This window comes from Dipodomys merriami, unplaced genomic scaffold (assembly GCF_024711535.1).
Source record: "Dipodomys merriami isolate MVZ:Mamm:240054 unplaced genomic scaffold, mDipMer1.0.p SCAF_5, whole genome shotgun sequence".
In the NCBI taxonomy this organism is placed as follows: Eukaryota; Metazoa; Chordata; class Mammalia; order Rodentia; family Heteromyidae; genus Dipodomys; species Dipodomys merriami.
The window spans coordinates 64,699,635-64,713,041 of NW_027206068.1; the positions used below are offsets into that span (position 1 = coordinate 64,699,635).

Consider the following 13,407-nt stretch of genomic DNA (forward strand, 5'->3'; position numbering starts at 1 on the left):
AAGGTAGAAGTCCCCAATTAGTTCTCAAAACGTTATTAAAGAAGTTCACAGTGAATCAAGCAACCTCCCTTATTTTTCTCCATCACAATTCTCTATCAGACATTTAACATTTAGTCAGAAATGATTGGTAGTTTAGAATTTAACGGCTTAAGTAAACATTGTTCTTTTACTTTTTAGGGGGGGACAGAAGAAACTTTTCTGGACAAAAAGGAAAAATATCTGGGTGGGAGAGACTGGGTGGGGCCAGTTGAGTCTGCATTCCGCTACTGGGTTTAGTTGAAACTATCAAGCTGTTTTCCAGCACTTGGGATGAAACTGCCTGCCTCCCTCACATTGTATTCAGGGGTGTCTTCCTTGAAAAATTGAAAGCAGGAAGATTTCGGAGCTGAGACTTCAGCTGAATGAAAGGTAACTATTTTAAATCAAAACAGCTGCTAGAGAGGCGAATTTAACTTGAATTCCCCAAGGCAACTGCTCTTCGGCTCTCATCCTTCAAACTCTTCTCTGATAAATGTTCCCTGTTCCTGTGAAAACAGAAAGTAAGGAAAGGAGTATCTCATTTTGCCCTCCTATAGAAATAGAAACAAAATATACGTCTAACATCTTCCAGTGGTTCTGATGTGGCCTTCCTATGTAAGTAATTTCTATCTTTTTTGCTGGTATCTATGAGTTGGAAAGCTTTAGAACCTTTTTAAGGATAGGAATATGGCAGCATTTATTTGTTTAGGATGAATAGTATTATCTTTGGTGGTCTCATAGATTTGATCAAATAACTGCTTATTGGTTCCGGATGACTGGAGAGAGCCAATGGGGCAATCAGTGGAAAGAAACAAACTGAGATGGAATCTCCAGCAATGGTATTTAGGGCATTCAGATCTTACTTGATCATTATCAGCGTTTATTTTTTAACTGTGTGCTTCATTCTATATCCAGAATGTTTGTGTCCTCTCAAAATTCATATGATAAAATCTCCCCTCTCCCCCACAGTGGCAGTAATAGATGGTGGAGCTCTTGGGAAGTCACTAGGGGACGGGAGCCAAACCCTCAAATTCTAAGTTTTATTCTATTTTTATTAAGGAGTTTGATGACTATCTTTGATCCCTTCTGCCTCAAAAGAAAGCACTGTCTATAAAGTCAGAAAGCAAGACCTTACAAGTAAAATCAAATCTGCCTTGATCTGGAACTTCCTAGATTATTATAAGAAATAAAATATTATTGTTAATAAGCCACTGAGGTTAGCAGTTGTTAGAGCAGCCCACATGAACCAAAAATAAATAAATAAACAAAAGAGAGAGAGAGAATTGGTGCAAAGAATTAAGGTCACTGCTGTAACAAATACAACATTGACATGGCAATGGAATTGAGTAATAGGTAGAGTCTGGACTTTTGAAGCTCCTGCTAAAAATAAAAGCTTATATTGTTATGAATGAACTGTTTCAAGTAATTTTGGTGAGAGCTCAGGAGAGAAAGAAAGCTCTAGAAAAAGCTGCAGTTTATTTTTAGAAAATACTTTAGTGCTCTTGAACAGAATGCCACTAAGAGTATGGATGGTTCAGGACATTGTGACGAGGTCTCAGATGGGAATAGAAGGAAAGTCAAACCTTGATGTAAAATAACAAAGAACTAGACTGATTTATGTTCTTATTCTAATATTTGTAGGAGGTGGGACTTGCCAATGATGAAATTGAATATTTAGCTGAAGCTATTTCTAAGCAAAGTGTGGAAGATATGGCCTTGTTACTCTTGACTGTAAGAAAAAAATGGTTTATAGATGCAATCATTATTCAAATGGAAGCAGAACTTAAAAACATTGGGAAATTATCAGGGTATCCATATTGAACAAAGCGGAGCGCTTGGTCATACGTAGGTATGACCAAGTAACTGTTTGATAAAGAGATTAGTACTGATCATGATCTCAAAGGGAGCCAGTTACTGTTCCTCAAGACAAATTGGCCACTAAACAGGGCCAGCAGGTATTGTCCCTACCAGGAGCTTTTCAAAGTGCCAGTAAATAACAGGAAAGTTCAATGGTGCTTAGGAAATATATACATTTCCAAAAGGCCATAATTACATTTAACTTACAGATATAGGCTTCTCAAGGATAGACAGAAGAGGCTTTTGATCTCACAGATACTCAGATCTGAAAAGATTCTCAGTTCTCTTCCTGGATGCCTTTACTTTAAAGGGAAGCCCTCTAGGAAGAAACCAATAGGTCCAGACCTCTACAACCAGAGAAGCAAGCATGGGACAGACATGGGAATAGTCACCCTCAGAAACCCACAAGAGCTGCAGGAGCCCTGAGTCATGTAAGGGTCGTCTCACAGAACCCCGGGGAAGGTTGAAACTCTCTCGGCCTAGTGGTCATCTGTAGAGCATCTTTCCAGTTTTGCTCTTTCACCAAATGTCTGCCCAGCAAGGACTCAGCCAAAGTGTCAAATCTTCAATGAAGTGAAATTTGCTACTTCCTATCCTCTCCAAACTTCCCAGCCAATCCTTAATTTTCTCGATCAGGATTTTTTCTCTCAGCATTATACACACACACACACACACACACACACACACACACACACACACACACACACACACACACACACACACACACACACACACACACACACACACACACACACACCATCTTAGATAAAAGGGAAGAGGCTGGTGTTTTTTAGAATTCAAAACTTCAGATTCTTTTAGTCCTTCTGGGCTGGTGTCTGTGGGCTTGGAGGAGTGGTTCAGGAGACCTAAATTTTTGAGACTGACCACGGACCAGCTGCCCTTGGGGGATGGGGTAGAAAGTTGATAGGGCAAAGGCTTGAAGAACAGCAAAGTAGATTCAGCTGCTGTTTCTGGAAGGAGCTGCTGTGCAGAAGGAATGCCGCACTGCCGGGTGATCTCACCACCATCTGCTAGCAGACAGGCATGAGGAACCACCTTCCAGCCCCCCCCCCCATCCAGGTGCGTGGTTCCCCACTGCCCCCGCAGCGCACACCCTGTCGGCCTCACAGAAATCCGGTTGGCAAACCATACAAGTTCTGTACAGTCTCAGCAGCACCAAAGCAGAATGCGGCAGGCAGATCTGGGTTGAAAAGGAATGACTTAAATAACCACACCTTTTCTCAGAATTCCTTGGGAAAAGATATACTTTCCTATTTTACTGATCACAGCAAGGATTGTTTCTGAACCCTTTACAGACATCTTGGCTTGGAAGGGACAATCTGTGTCCCTCAGAATTTTAAAAATTCTTCCTTCCTAGAGACTAAGCCACACACTTGATTATATCTATCCTTTCTATTCCTAGCTATTACAATGAAGATACTTCCACTTTTTTTTTTTCTGAAAGTAAGTCAAGTACATGTCCTCCAAAAGCTTTCTAACTTTCACCCATAGGTGAGGTTTCTTACATCATCCAGTTTTCAGTCTTATATCTTACTCCTAACCTAATTTTATCAACTATCAGACACCAATGGCTCATATCTGTAAACCCTAGGTACTCAGGAGGCTAAGATCTGAGAATCAAAGTTGGAAAACAGCCTGGGCAGAAATGTCCCAAAATGCCCTTCAGTTAGGTAACCAGCAAAATGCTGGGCGGGCTCAAATAGCGGAGCGCCAGCCATGAGCAAAAGAAGTCAAGGGGGAATCCAAATCCAAGACCGTGAGTTCAAGTCTCAGTACTAGCATAGGAGAAAGAGAGAGGAAGGAGGGAAGGAAGGAGGAAAGGAAGGAAGGAAAGAAGGAAGGAAGGAAGGAGGGAGGGAGGGAAGGAAGGAAGGAAGGAAGGAAGGAAGGAAGGAAGGAAGGAAGGAAGGAAAGAAGGAAGAAAGGAAGAAAGGAAGGAAGGAAGGGGAAAGACAAAAGCAAAGAAAGGCAAGGCAAGGCAAGGCACAATGTTAAGCATTTTCTCCTTCTGGCCAGGTGGCCCACAACAAAGTTCCTAAGCCAATCACTCTTGGTCTTTTTTTCTCGGTCATGTGGCTTGAACTCTGGGGCTGGGAGCTATCCCTGAGCTCTTTCAGCTCAAGGTAAGTGCTCTACCACTTGAGCCACAGCACCACTTCCAGTTTTCTGGTGGTTAATTGGAGACTCACAGACTTTCTTGCCTAGGTTGGCTTTGAACTGCTATCCTCAGATCTCACCCTCCTGAGTAGATAGGATTACAGGTGTGAGCTACTGGCACCTGCTACTCTTGGTCTTCTTTAACTCAGTCTCTCCAGTGTTCCCACCCTCAGGTTACTCTGAAATCCTTCCCAACCTATAATACCATTCTGTATCCTTATCACAGGCATGATGTTTGTAAACATATGCTCTTGCATTGGGTTTCAGTCTAGACTCCTTTCTCATCACGTCTTGAAAACCACATGATGATAGGCTCTCTAGCTTACTGCATTTATAAAGCACATTCATCAAATGAGGGGACAGTGTGGTGTAGTAGGTTCTGGACTACACTGACCAGGCCCACGTCGCTATTTCCCTCTACCTAGCAATGCATCCTTATGCAAGTTACTCATTTTCTATTAGACTCATATTTTCTATCTATAAAATGGAAATTGTAATAACAGTACCTACTTTGTAGGATTGATCTTAGTATTAAATTAAAAGAGATACACAGGGTCTGAAGTTGTAACTCAGTGGTAGAGTACTTGCCTTGAATGTGCAAGGCCCTAGCTTCAGTCCATGACATTGACTGTTTGGGAAGCAGAGATAGACAGTGGGAGGTACACAGATGGCAAATGCTTACTGAATGACAGCTACTATTAGTGTAGATTTTGAGGAGATAAGAATTTTACCCATCTCGTATTTCCCTTCCAATATTTATCCCCAGCCCCTTCCCCTACTCTCATTTAGTGTCACTTCTTACACCCTTTGTCTTTCATAGAAACCATTTCTATAGGGTTATTAGGTGACTATCTCTTTCTCTTCTTTATTTAAAGGTTTTAGACATGTCACCTAAACTCTTTCAAATATCTTTCTCTGACCAAGAATCTATTATTTGTCCCAGTAGCTTAAACCATACATTTGTCTTCTAAGTCTGATTTTGTGTGTGTGTGTGTGTGTGTGTGTGTGTGTGTGTGTGTGTGTGTGTGTGTGTGTTTTATACTAGGGCCTTATGCTTGTTAAGCAGTGGCTCTACCACTTAAGCTATGCCTTACAGATCTTTCTGCTTTAGGTTATTTATCAGAAAGGATCTCATGCTTTTTGCTTAGGCTGTCCTGGGACCACAATCCATCTAATTCTAACTTTACTTAAGCCTCCTGTTCAGATAAGATTACAACGAACATCATCACATTCCACTCATTTATTGGAAGGGGGTCTCACCAACATTTTGCCTAGGACTGACCTTGAACCATGATCTTCCTAATCTCTGCCCTCCCTAAATTTAATTTCTCATAACCGTCCCTTTAATTGACATTGAACTCCCAAATTTTCCTTTCTCTCACAACCTCTCTATTTTTGGTCAAGAAAATTATGAACCTATTGTTACCAAGTCCTTTCATTCCTTTCCCAAAGCCTCACAATTTCCTCTCAGGTATTGCCACTCATGTGGCCTTGTAACTCACCATGTTCTGATAGAAGATTTCTACGAGGAAGTTAAGAGGGATTTACAAGTGGCCAAGACCTGAGGAGGAGCAGATCTGAGAGCTTAATGCAATAGCCTTTAAAAGCCTAGTGATCCATCTTGGCTAAGCGACTTGAACAGGAAGCTTATTGTATATAGGCTAAGTAGGAAGGATTGGGCCTGTCAGAAAGTGAAGTGATCTGCCTGATGCCAGAAAAATCTGTTTGACGAAATAATCAGCCCAATAATTTTTAAGTTAATGATTGTATGTGTGTGTGTATATGTGTGTGTGTGTATGTGTGTGTGTGTGTGTGTGTGTATTTGCATTTATACACCCAGCTTAAGCCTCTTGGGAATAAACAATAACTTCAGCATACAAAGGTTTGGCTCTTCTCTTGGCTTCCCTAAACTATCCCAAATTACAAATGCAAAACTATATATTGTACAGTGATAAGCTCATAAATCCATCTCAAGGAGCCAGAAAAAGAAGCATCACAAGTGGGGAATTTCATATGTGTCCATGCATGTAACAGAGTTCAGGCCCCAGAAGATAAACGTGTCAAGAATGCATAACTACTGCCGAGTAATTATGCAACTTTACGTTTTGCCAGTAAAATTCAAGCCTGATTTATGTCAGATTGAACTATAAATCCACTCTTCACACCAATTATCAAAAGTACACTTTACGATCTTGAATACGTGATTTTCAGAGAGAAAATAAACAAGGCTCTGTTAGGTTAAGTCTATGCTGCAAAAGTCTATTGAGATTAAGGGTTAGCAGTGGGGTGGGACGGACAGTTTCTGGCAAAGATGAGAATCAGCTTTGCAAAGAGAAGAGCAGCTTTGCAAAGATCCAGAAATTATGATGACTTTATGAACCTTAGGCCTGAGCTCTGCTGTGAAAAAAATTAATGTGAGCAGGCACTTTGATTCTTTTAGAACAAAATGGTGCCTCATTTCTTTTACAAGTGCAATGAGATCAGTTCTCCTAAGGGGATGGTACCCCATCTCCTCACCTGTCCAGGGGCCCCCTGTTACCCTCTGTAAATCTGCAGAGCATTTCAGTCCAGGAGAACCACCTGGGATGCGGGTGTTTGACCCTGCTCAAGAGGTGTTAGTTTCATTGCATAGGGATGCAACCCTGGCATTGCTAGTTTTCCCAAAGCAAGTGAGCCGTTCTGGCCCTGACCAGCTTCCCTGGAAGCAGTTCTTGCAAAAATCCTTCTGCAGAGAAGCAAGCAGATCCACTATGGGGCTACTCTCCATCTTTTTAAATCCTCCTTCCTTGTAAGCACTCGTGACTGTAGGTTGTCTTCTATCTATTGCCTATCCACTCTGCTACAAGTCCCAGCCTCCTGATTTCCCAGCTACCTTTGCAAGCTGCTCTAGCTACATCAACAGGAGGCCGGCATCTGACTTGGCCCTCAGCCCTTCCCATGGGGCAGCAGATTGAGGCTCCTGTCTACCTACAGCAGGTGACTTTCTTGGATAGGATGAGGTCTTGGCTCAACTCTCCCAATAGCAGTCTGCTTATTACAGGAGAGAACAACAGCAATTTGGGGTGAGACTGGTCTGGATTGCATACTGAGTTAGGAGGTCATAATGGAGGGAAAGAGTAAAAGCGCAGGTGACTAGGAGGTAGGTTTATGAATGGGGACATGATCTGGGACAAGGATGTTATAAAGAGAAAAGAGAAGCAAAATTAATAGTGGACAATATAGTCTTATCTATAATCCCCTACATGTGGGTTAGAAATGTTAGTGTGGATTACTGTAGCTTGTACAATTGCTGCTGACATTTTATAAATTCTGCATCATATATTTTTCATAGCTCTTCCTAGTACCTTTCCTCAAGGTAGAAGCACAGGATGAAAGCACAAGTTGAAAAGAAATATATACTATATATAGATATATATATAGCTGTATATCAGATAGTCTCATTTTCAATAATCAAAAACATTAGAGGAAAACTAGAATCCACTACAGACCCCTGTATTTCATCCCTTTGAGTTTTTCTCTGCTAAGAAATGTATATTCCTTCTGTTTCACATGCTAGAAGGTACATGTGTATGTTTTATGTGTGTTTCCAGTAACTGGTGTCATATCATACCTGGTATCATGAAGCTGTTCACAGAATAGTGATGGAGATTTTTATTTCACTATGTGTCCATCTCATTCTGTTCAACTACTAAAACTCTTAGGCTATTTCCAACTTATGTGATTAATAATTTTGTAACCAATGAATTATATGGATGCACAGAAATTTCACATTAGGAAAGGTAAGGAGATCATATTATCAGACCATAGGGAATATGCAAATTAACTTAGATAGGTGGAGTCACATTTGTTCCTCACCTAAAGTACAAGCAAATATTTTTCCACTACATCCCACGCAACATTCATATTTTAACTTTTTCCAATATGAAATGATGTTTCTTATTGGCACTTAATTTTTTCATTATCAGTGTGATAAAAATATACCTCATTATTGCTTGAATTTTCATTTCCTTGGATTTCAGCTTCTATGACTCAACTTTACATATACTTTGCCTACTGTTCTATTGGCATTAATGCACATGAGAGATTACTTGAATGGCTCCCCCCTGGTGTGTGGAGCAAACAATCTACATACTAATAACTAGATGTTCTTAATCTTTTGTGATAAAGGTGTAAGTATTTTAACCTTAGTCTTTGGTCTTTTAACATTATGTGTGTTATTTTTCATAGTAGAAGAATCATTTATATTTATAATCATATTCATTAGTCTTTTCTTTTGTGTTGCTTTTATCCTCCTCTTGTTTAAAATGGTCTTTACTAGCCAAAGTAATAAAACCTTTTCCTATATATTCAGTTTTTATAGTTTTATTGTTATGTTTTGATCTTTAATCTACCTAAAAATATTGATGAGTGAAATGACATAAGCATCTAAATGTTTTTGTCCATGTGGACAACCAGTAGTTCTAGCAAATTTTTGGGTAGACATACTTTCTTCTTAGCTAAAATTCTTTATCTTATACTATATTCTTTTCTGTATTCATGGTTCCAATTTGAGGTTCTACATTCTATTCTTACAGATAAGTAATAAAAAAATAAAGGAATTATTCACTTAGCTATCCTAATCTAAGGTTATCACTAGCTGTATTAATAAGTGAGAAGTAAATGTTGAAATAAAAATCTAGTCTATGATAAAGAATGAAAGCCTATAATTTTTGGCATCGATATATACAAAATATATAACAGGAATAATTAATATCCAATATAGTACATCAAAGAAGACAGAGACAAATGGATCCATTTATATGAGCTTGTGGATCATTACAGGAAGGTGCAGAATTCATGGGCAGACTGTCAGGAGGGACAGTTTGAAAGCTACCTGGATAAAAGGAGAAGATGCAGCAATGCACAGAAAGAGTTTCTTCAATATGAGATACTAGGTTCTGCATAGATTACAAGTCCTGTTTTTTACATGTGATATATATTGCCATGTAATATACATACTATCTCCTATGTTTCCTTTTTGCCTCCTTCAGAATATTTGAAACAAAGTCAATAAGTTGAAAATCTAGGTAATTAGTAATTAGTAAATAAAGATTGCTCATGTAACATAATATCTAAATCTGAAAATACATAAAAACCATTTACCAAGTCTATATTGGCTTCAAGTCACAGAATGTAACTTGATGTTATAACAAACTACATCTTAAAAATTACATGGAGCTGGGCACCAGTGGCTTACACCTTTAAGCCTAGCTACTCAGGAGGCTGAGATCTGAGGGTGTGATTCAAAGCCAGCTCAGACAGGAAAGTCCATGAGACTTTTTTTTTTTTTTTTTTTTGGCTGTGGGGCTTGAACTCTGGGCCTAGGCGCTATCCCTCAGCTCTTCAGCTAAAGGCAAGTGCTCTACCACTTGAGCCATAGCGCTACTTCCAGTTTTCTGAGTGGTTTATTGGAGATAAGAGTCTCACAGACTTTCCTGCTTTGAACTGATCCTTAGGTCTCAGCCTCCTAAGTAGCTAGGATTACAGGTGTGAGCCACCTATGCCCAGCCCATGAGACTTTTATCTCCAATAAACTACTAAAAAGCTGCAAGTGGAGCTGTGGCTCCAGTGGTAGAGTGCTAGCCTTGAGCAAAATAAACTCAGGGACAGCACACAGGCCCTGAGTCAAGCCCCAGGAGAAATACACAGACCCTCCCAAAATTATATGGAGTTCTTACATCTGAAAAGAGGCTCATTCTCAATAATCATTTTGACATCATTATAAATCGTCCAGAAACTGGTATAAACATATAATAAGACCTGAAGAACTTGCATGACTTTTAGTACTACAGATTGAACCCTGGCTCACACTTTCTAGACAAGCAGTCTACCACTTGTGCCAGATCTCCAGCCTTTTTGCTTTTATTTTGGCTTCCTTATAGGGTCTGGTGTTTTTATCCAGGTTAACCTCAAACCATGATCCTCATGTTTCTTAAGCAGCTGGTAAGTCACCATACTTATGCCTTAAACATCCTATAAGAGAGCCAACTGTTTTTTGGTTTTGTTTTGTTTTGTGTTGTTTGTCTTTTCTTTTTTGGTACTGAACCCAGGATGTACTTGCCAGGCAAGCACTTGGTCACTGAGCTACATCCCAGCTTCCCAACTTGTTTTTATTTCTTCCTGAATATTGTGTTTGACTTGAAAACTCTTAATTTCACTATTGATTACTCATATTGATTAATAGAATTAACTAATCTACTTTTGACCTTTAAATGAACTGATCATTTGTAGTAAGAGGCCAAAGATATTTTTTGAAAAAAACAATGGAGATTCCCATACAAGATGAGAATGTCAACTGATGGCACAGTCTGACAATGTAGTCAGTAAATAAACATATTCACTGGATGCACGCACACACAGGGGCACACACACACACACACACAATTACAGGTGAACAAGATTTAACTTTGAAAATACAGTTTACTTTCTGATTTGCTTCATTCAGTGTATATTCTTATACTTGCTAAAACTTGGTATTATTTTGGGTTTTGTTAGCTAGAAAACTTTGAGTCAACATAATTCTTTCCTTTGGGTTTGATTTATGATTTAGGTATTAGTTATACAAACAAAAGGAAGCATTTGATTCTCTATCTTTGTTTTCTCTATCTTTGCTTTCCTTTCTCTGAGAGAAGGCTAGAATGCAAATGTTCGCCCTCTGGGGTGATGCAGTCCTTACTACTGCTTTCTTCAACCCCACATCTCCGTTCTTTGTCTCTTTTTCCTTCATCACGAAGATCTGCCCTGCTGCTTGCTGTGTGTTGGCTGGTGGACATCTTGACTCTACCATTCTGTGTTCCTTGAAGATCTCATTCACAGCCTGCAGAGGTTACTCCATAATTAACCCACAATCTCCTAGCAGTTTTCAGGAGCAAGTTGTTAGCAGGGTTTTGTTTTCCAAGTGTTCAAAAGATCTCCTTAGTGATGATTTGCAAACTATGGAATACAGTGAGACAGTTGTAGAATGGCTGAATCGGGTGGTGGTTTGCTCTCTTGCAGGAGATGTAGTAGTGTTGATGATTGTGATCATTGTGTATTTGATGATCATGAAAGGTTCTCATCTTGACACATATTTAGGACAGAGCTGAGCATAGACATTCTAGAATCTGTATTTACCACCAGAATCTCTTCACAACTACATTCCATTCCACATTCAGATCTTGTGTGTGTGTGTGTGCATGCACATTCACACACACACACACACACACACACACACACACACACACACACACACACACACACACACACACACACACACACACACCAGTCCTGGGGCTGGAACTGAGGGCCTGAGCACTGACTTGAGTTTTGGTGCTCAAGGCTAGTGCTCTACTCCTTGAACCACAGCTCTACTTCCAGCTTTTTGGTGGATAATTAGAGATAAGGATCTCATAGACTTTTCTGCCTAAGCTGGTTTTGAACCATGATCCTCAGCTCTCAGCCTCCTGAGTAGCGAGGATTACAGGCATGAGCCACCAGTACACCTGGACAGTCTTATTTTTTTTAATGTCTGTGCCTTACATTGTTTGTGCAACTTTTGTCTATTTTCCTAAAGCAAGCCTGTGATGATGCAAGGTCAGTGTTAAAATCCCAGGATTCATAGACTGTTAGAACACTTGCAGAGATCTCCAACAGCCTCATTTTAGAACTGAGATGAAGAGATGCTGATTTATACACTTAACAATATAAATACATATATATGTACACTTGTAAACTTCATATACAACCATTTTACCCTATTAATAGCCAATAAATTAATATTTATTTGAACTTTAAATGATCATTTTGGATGAGTCCAAATACATTTATAAGCACATTACCTTCAGCTTAAAAAAAATACCCATAGCTCATTGCCGTGTGTGTGTGTGTGTGTGTGTGTGTGTGTGTGTGTGTGTGTGTGTGTGTGTGTGTGTGTGTGTGTGTGTGTGTGTGTGTGTGTGTAGTTACTGATTACCACCCATTAGACTGATGGAAAATACTTCAAGCATGGATCACTTTCCAGCTGTATGTGGAATTCTGGCTCACTGATCTTTTTACTCCCTGAAGTCTGTTTTATTTTATGAAACAGTTTCTTATCACATTTATTTATTATTCTTTCAAGGGAGGTGGGAAGGGGACGGCCTTGATTGCAATTCTCATGCTAACATGTGAGAGAAGAGCTCACAGAGCTTTCCACGCTCTTCCTGGAACAGACACAGTAAAATAACCCAGGGGATCAGTGGGCTCCCTCCATGAGCCCCCCACACTGGTCCTTGCCTTCTCTAGCCCTGGGGCCCTTCATTCACACGGGATGCAATGAGGTCACACAAAAATTCCCCACATGAAGACTTGTTTGAAAATCCCCAGGAGGTGCTGATTAGGCATCATCCTTGTGTGGTTATTTCTGGATGTGCAAACTGTTCTTTCGAGAGTCTGTGGATCTTTCTTGCTATGCATTGTGACCCCTCCACCCCCCCACCCCTGCCCCCTATACGCTTTAGTCCCCAAATGCTTTCCAATCACACAGATATGTGTGTATATGTGTATGTGTGTCTGTGTGTATTCACTCACTTTTTACTTATTTATTTACTTTTTTTATTTTTGGCAGTACAGGACCTCCCACTTCCTAAGCAGGTGCTCTACCACTTGAATTACATCTCTAGCCTTGTGTTTCATTGTTGTTTTTTAATTTTTAATTGTTTTTATAAAGGTGATGTCAAGAAGGGTCACAGTTATATGTCAGGGAAGGAGCACCTCTCCTTTTGGACAGTGTCACCCCTTCCCCACTGGTTATTTGTTTGTGTGTGTGTGTGTGTGTGTGTGTGTGTGTGTGTGTGTGTGTGTGTGTTTTGGTCAGTCGTGGTGCTTGAACTCTAGGCCTAGGCACTGTCCCTGAGTTCTTCAGCTTAAGGCCAGCGCTCTACCACGTGAGCCACAGTGCCACTCTGGCCTTTTCTGTTTATGTGGTGCTGAGGAATTGAACTTGGAGCCTCATGCATGCAAGGCAAGCACTACTGCTGAGCTACCTTCCCAGCCCCCCCCCCCCACTGGTTGTTTTTTGAGATAGGGTCCTGTCTTTGACCCAAGCCCATGTCATGTTCCACCCACTTTAGGTTTGCCCTCATGGCTGGGATGACAGATGTGTACCACTGTGTCTAGTTATGGGCTAAGCCTTAAGAAGGGTCTCATGACCATTTCTTCCCAGGCTGGCCTCAAAGTGAAATCTTCCTGCTCTTAGTCTTTGAAATAGCTAAGATTACAAGCATAAGCCACCAGTGTCTGGCATTACCATCACAGTTATGAAGAGCCACTAAATGAACTGAATCTGTCAGTACTAGC

At 40.3% G+C, this 13,407-nt stretch overlaps 1 protein-coding gene across 1 annotated transcript in view; it reads left to right on the plus strand.

Annotated features, from left to right (window-relative positions):
• The first annotated feature begins 387 nt into the window (after positions 1–387).
• The window catches only part of Cald1 (caldesmon 1), a 220,704-nt gene continuing 207,684 nt past the window's right edge, over positions 388–13,407 (plus strand). The window contains exon 1 of the mRNA XM_069996817.1: positions 388–408. The gene's annotated coding sequence lies outside the window, so the exon portion shown is untranslated. The remainder of the gene's footprint in view (positions 409–13,407) is intronic.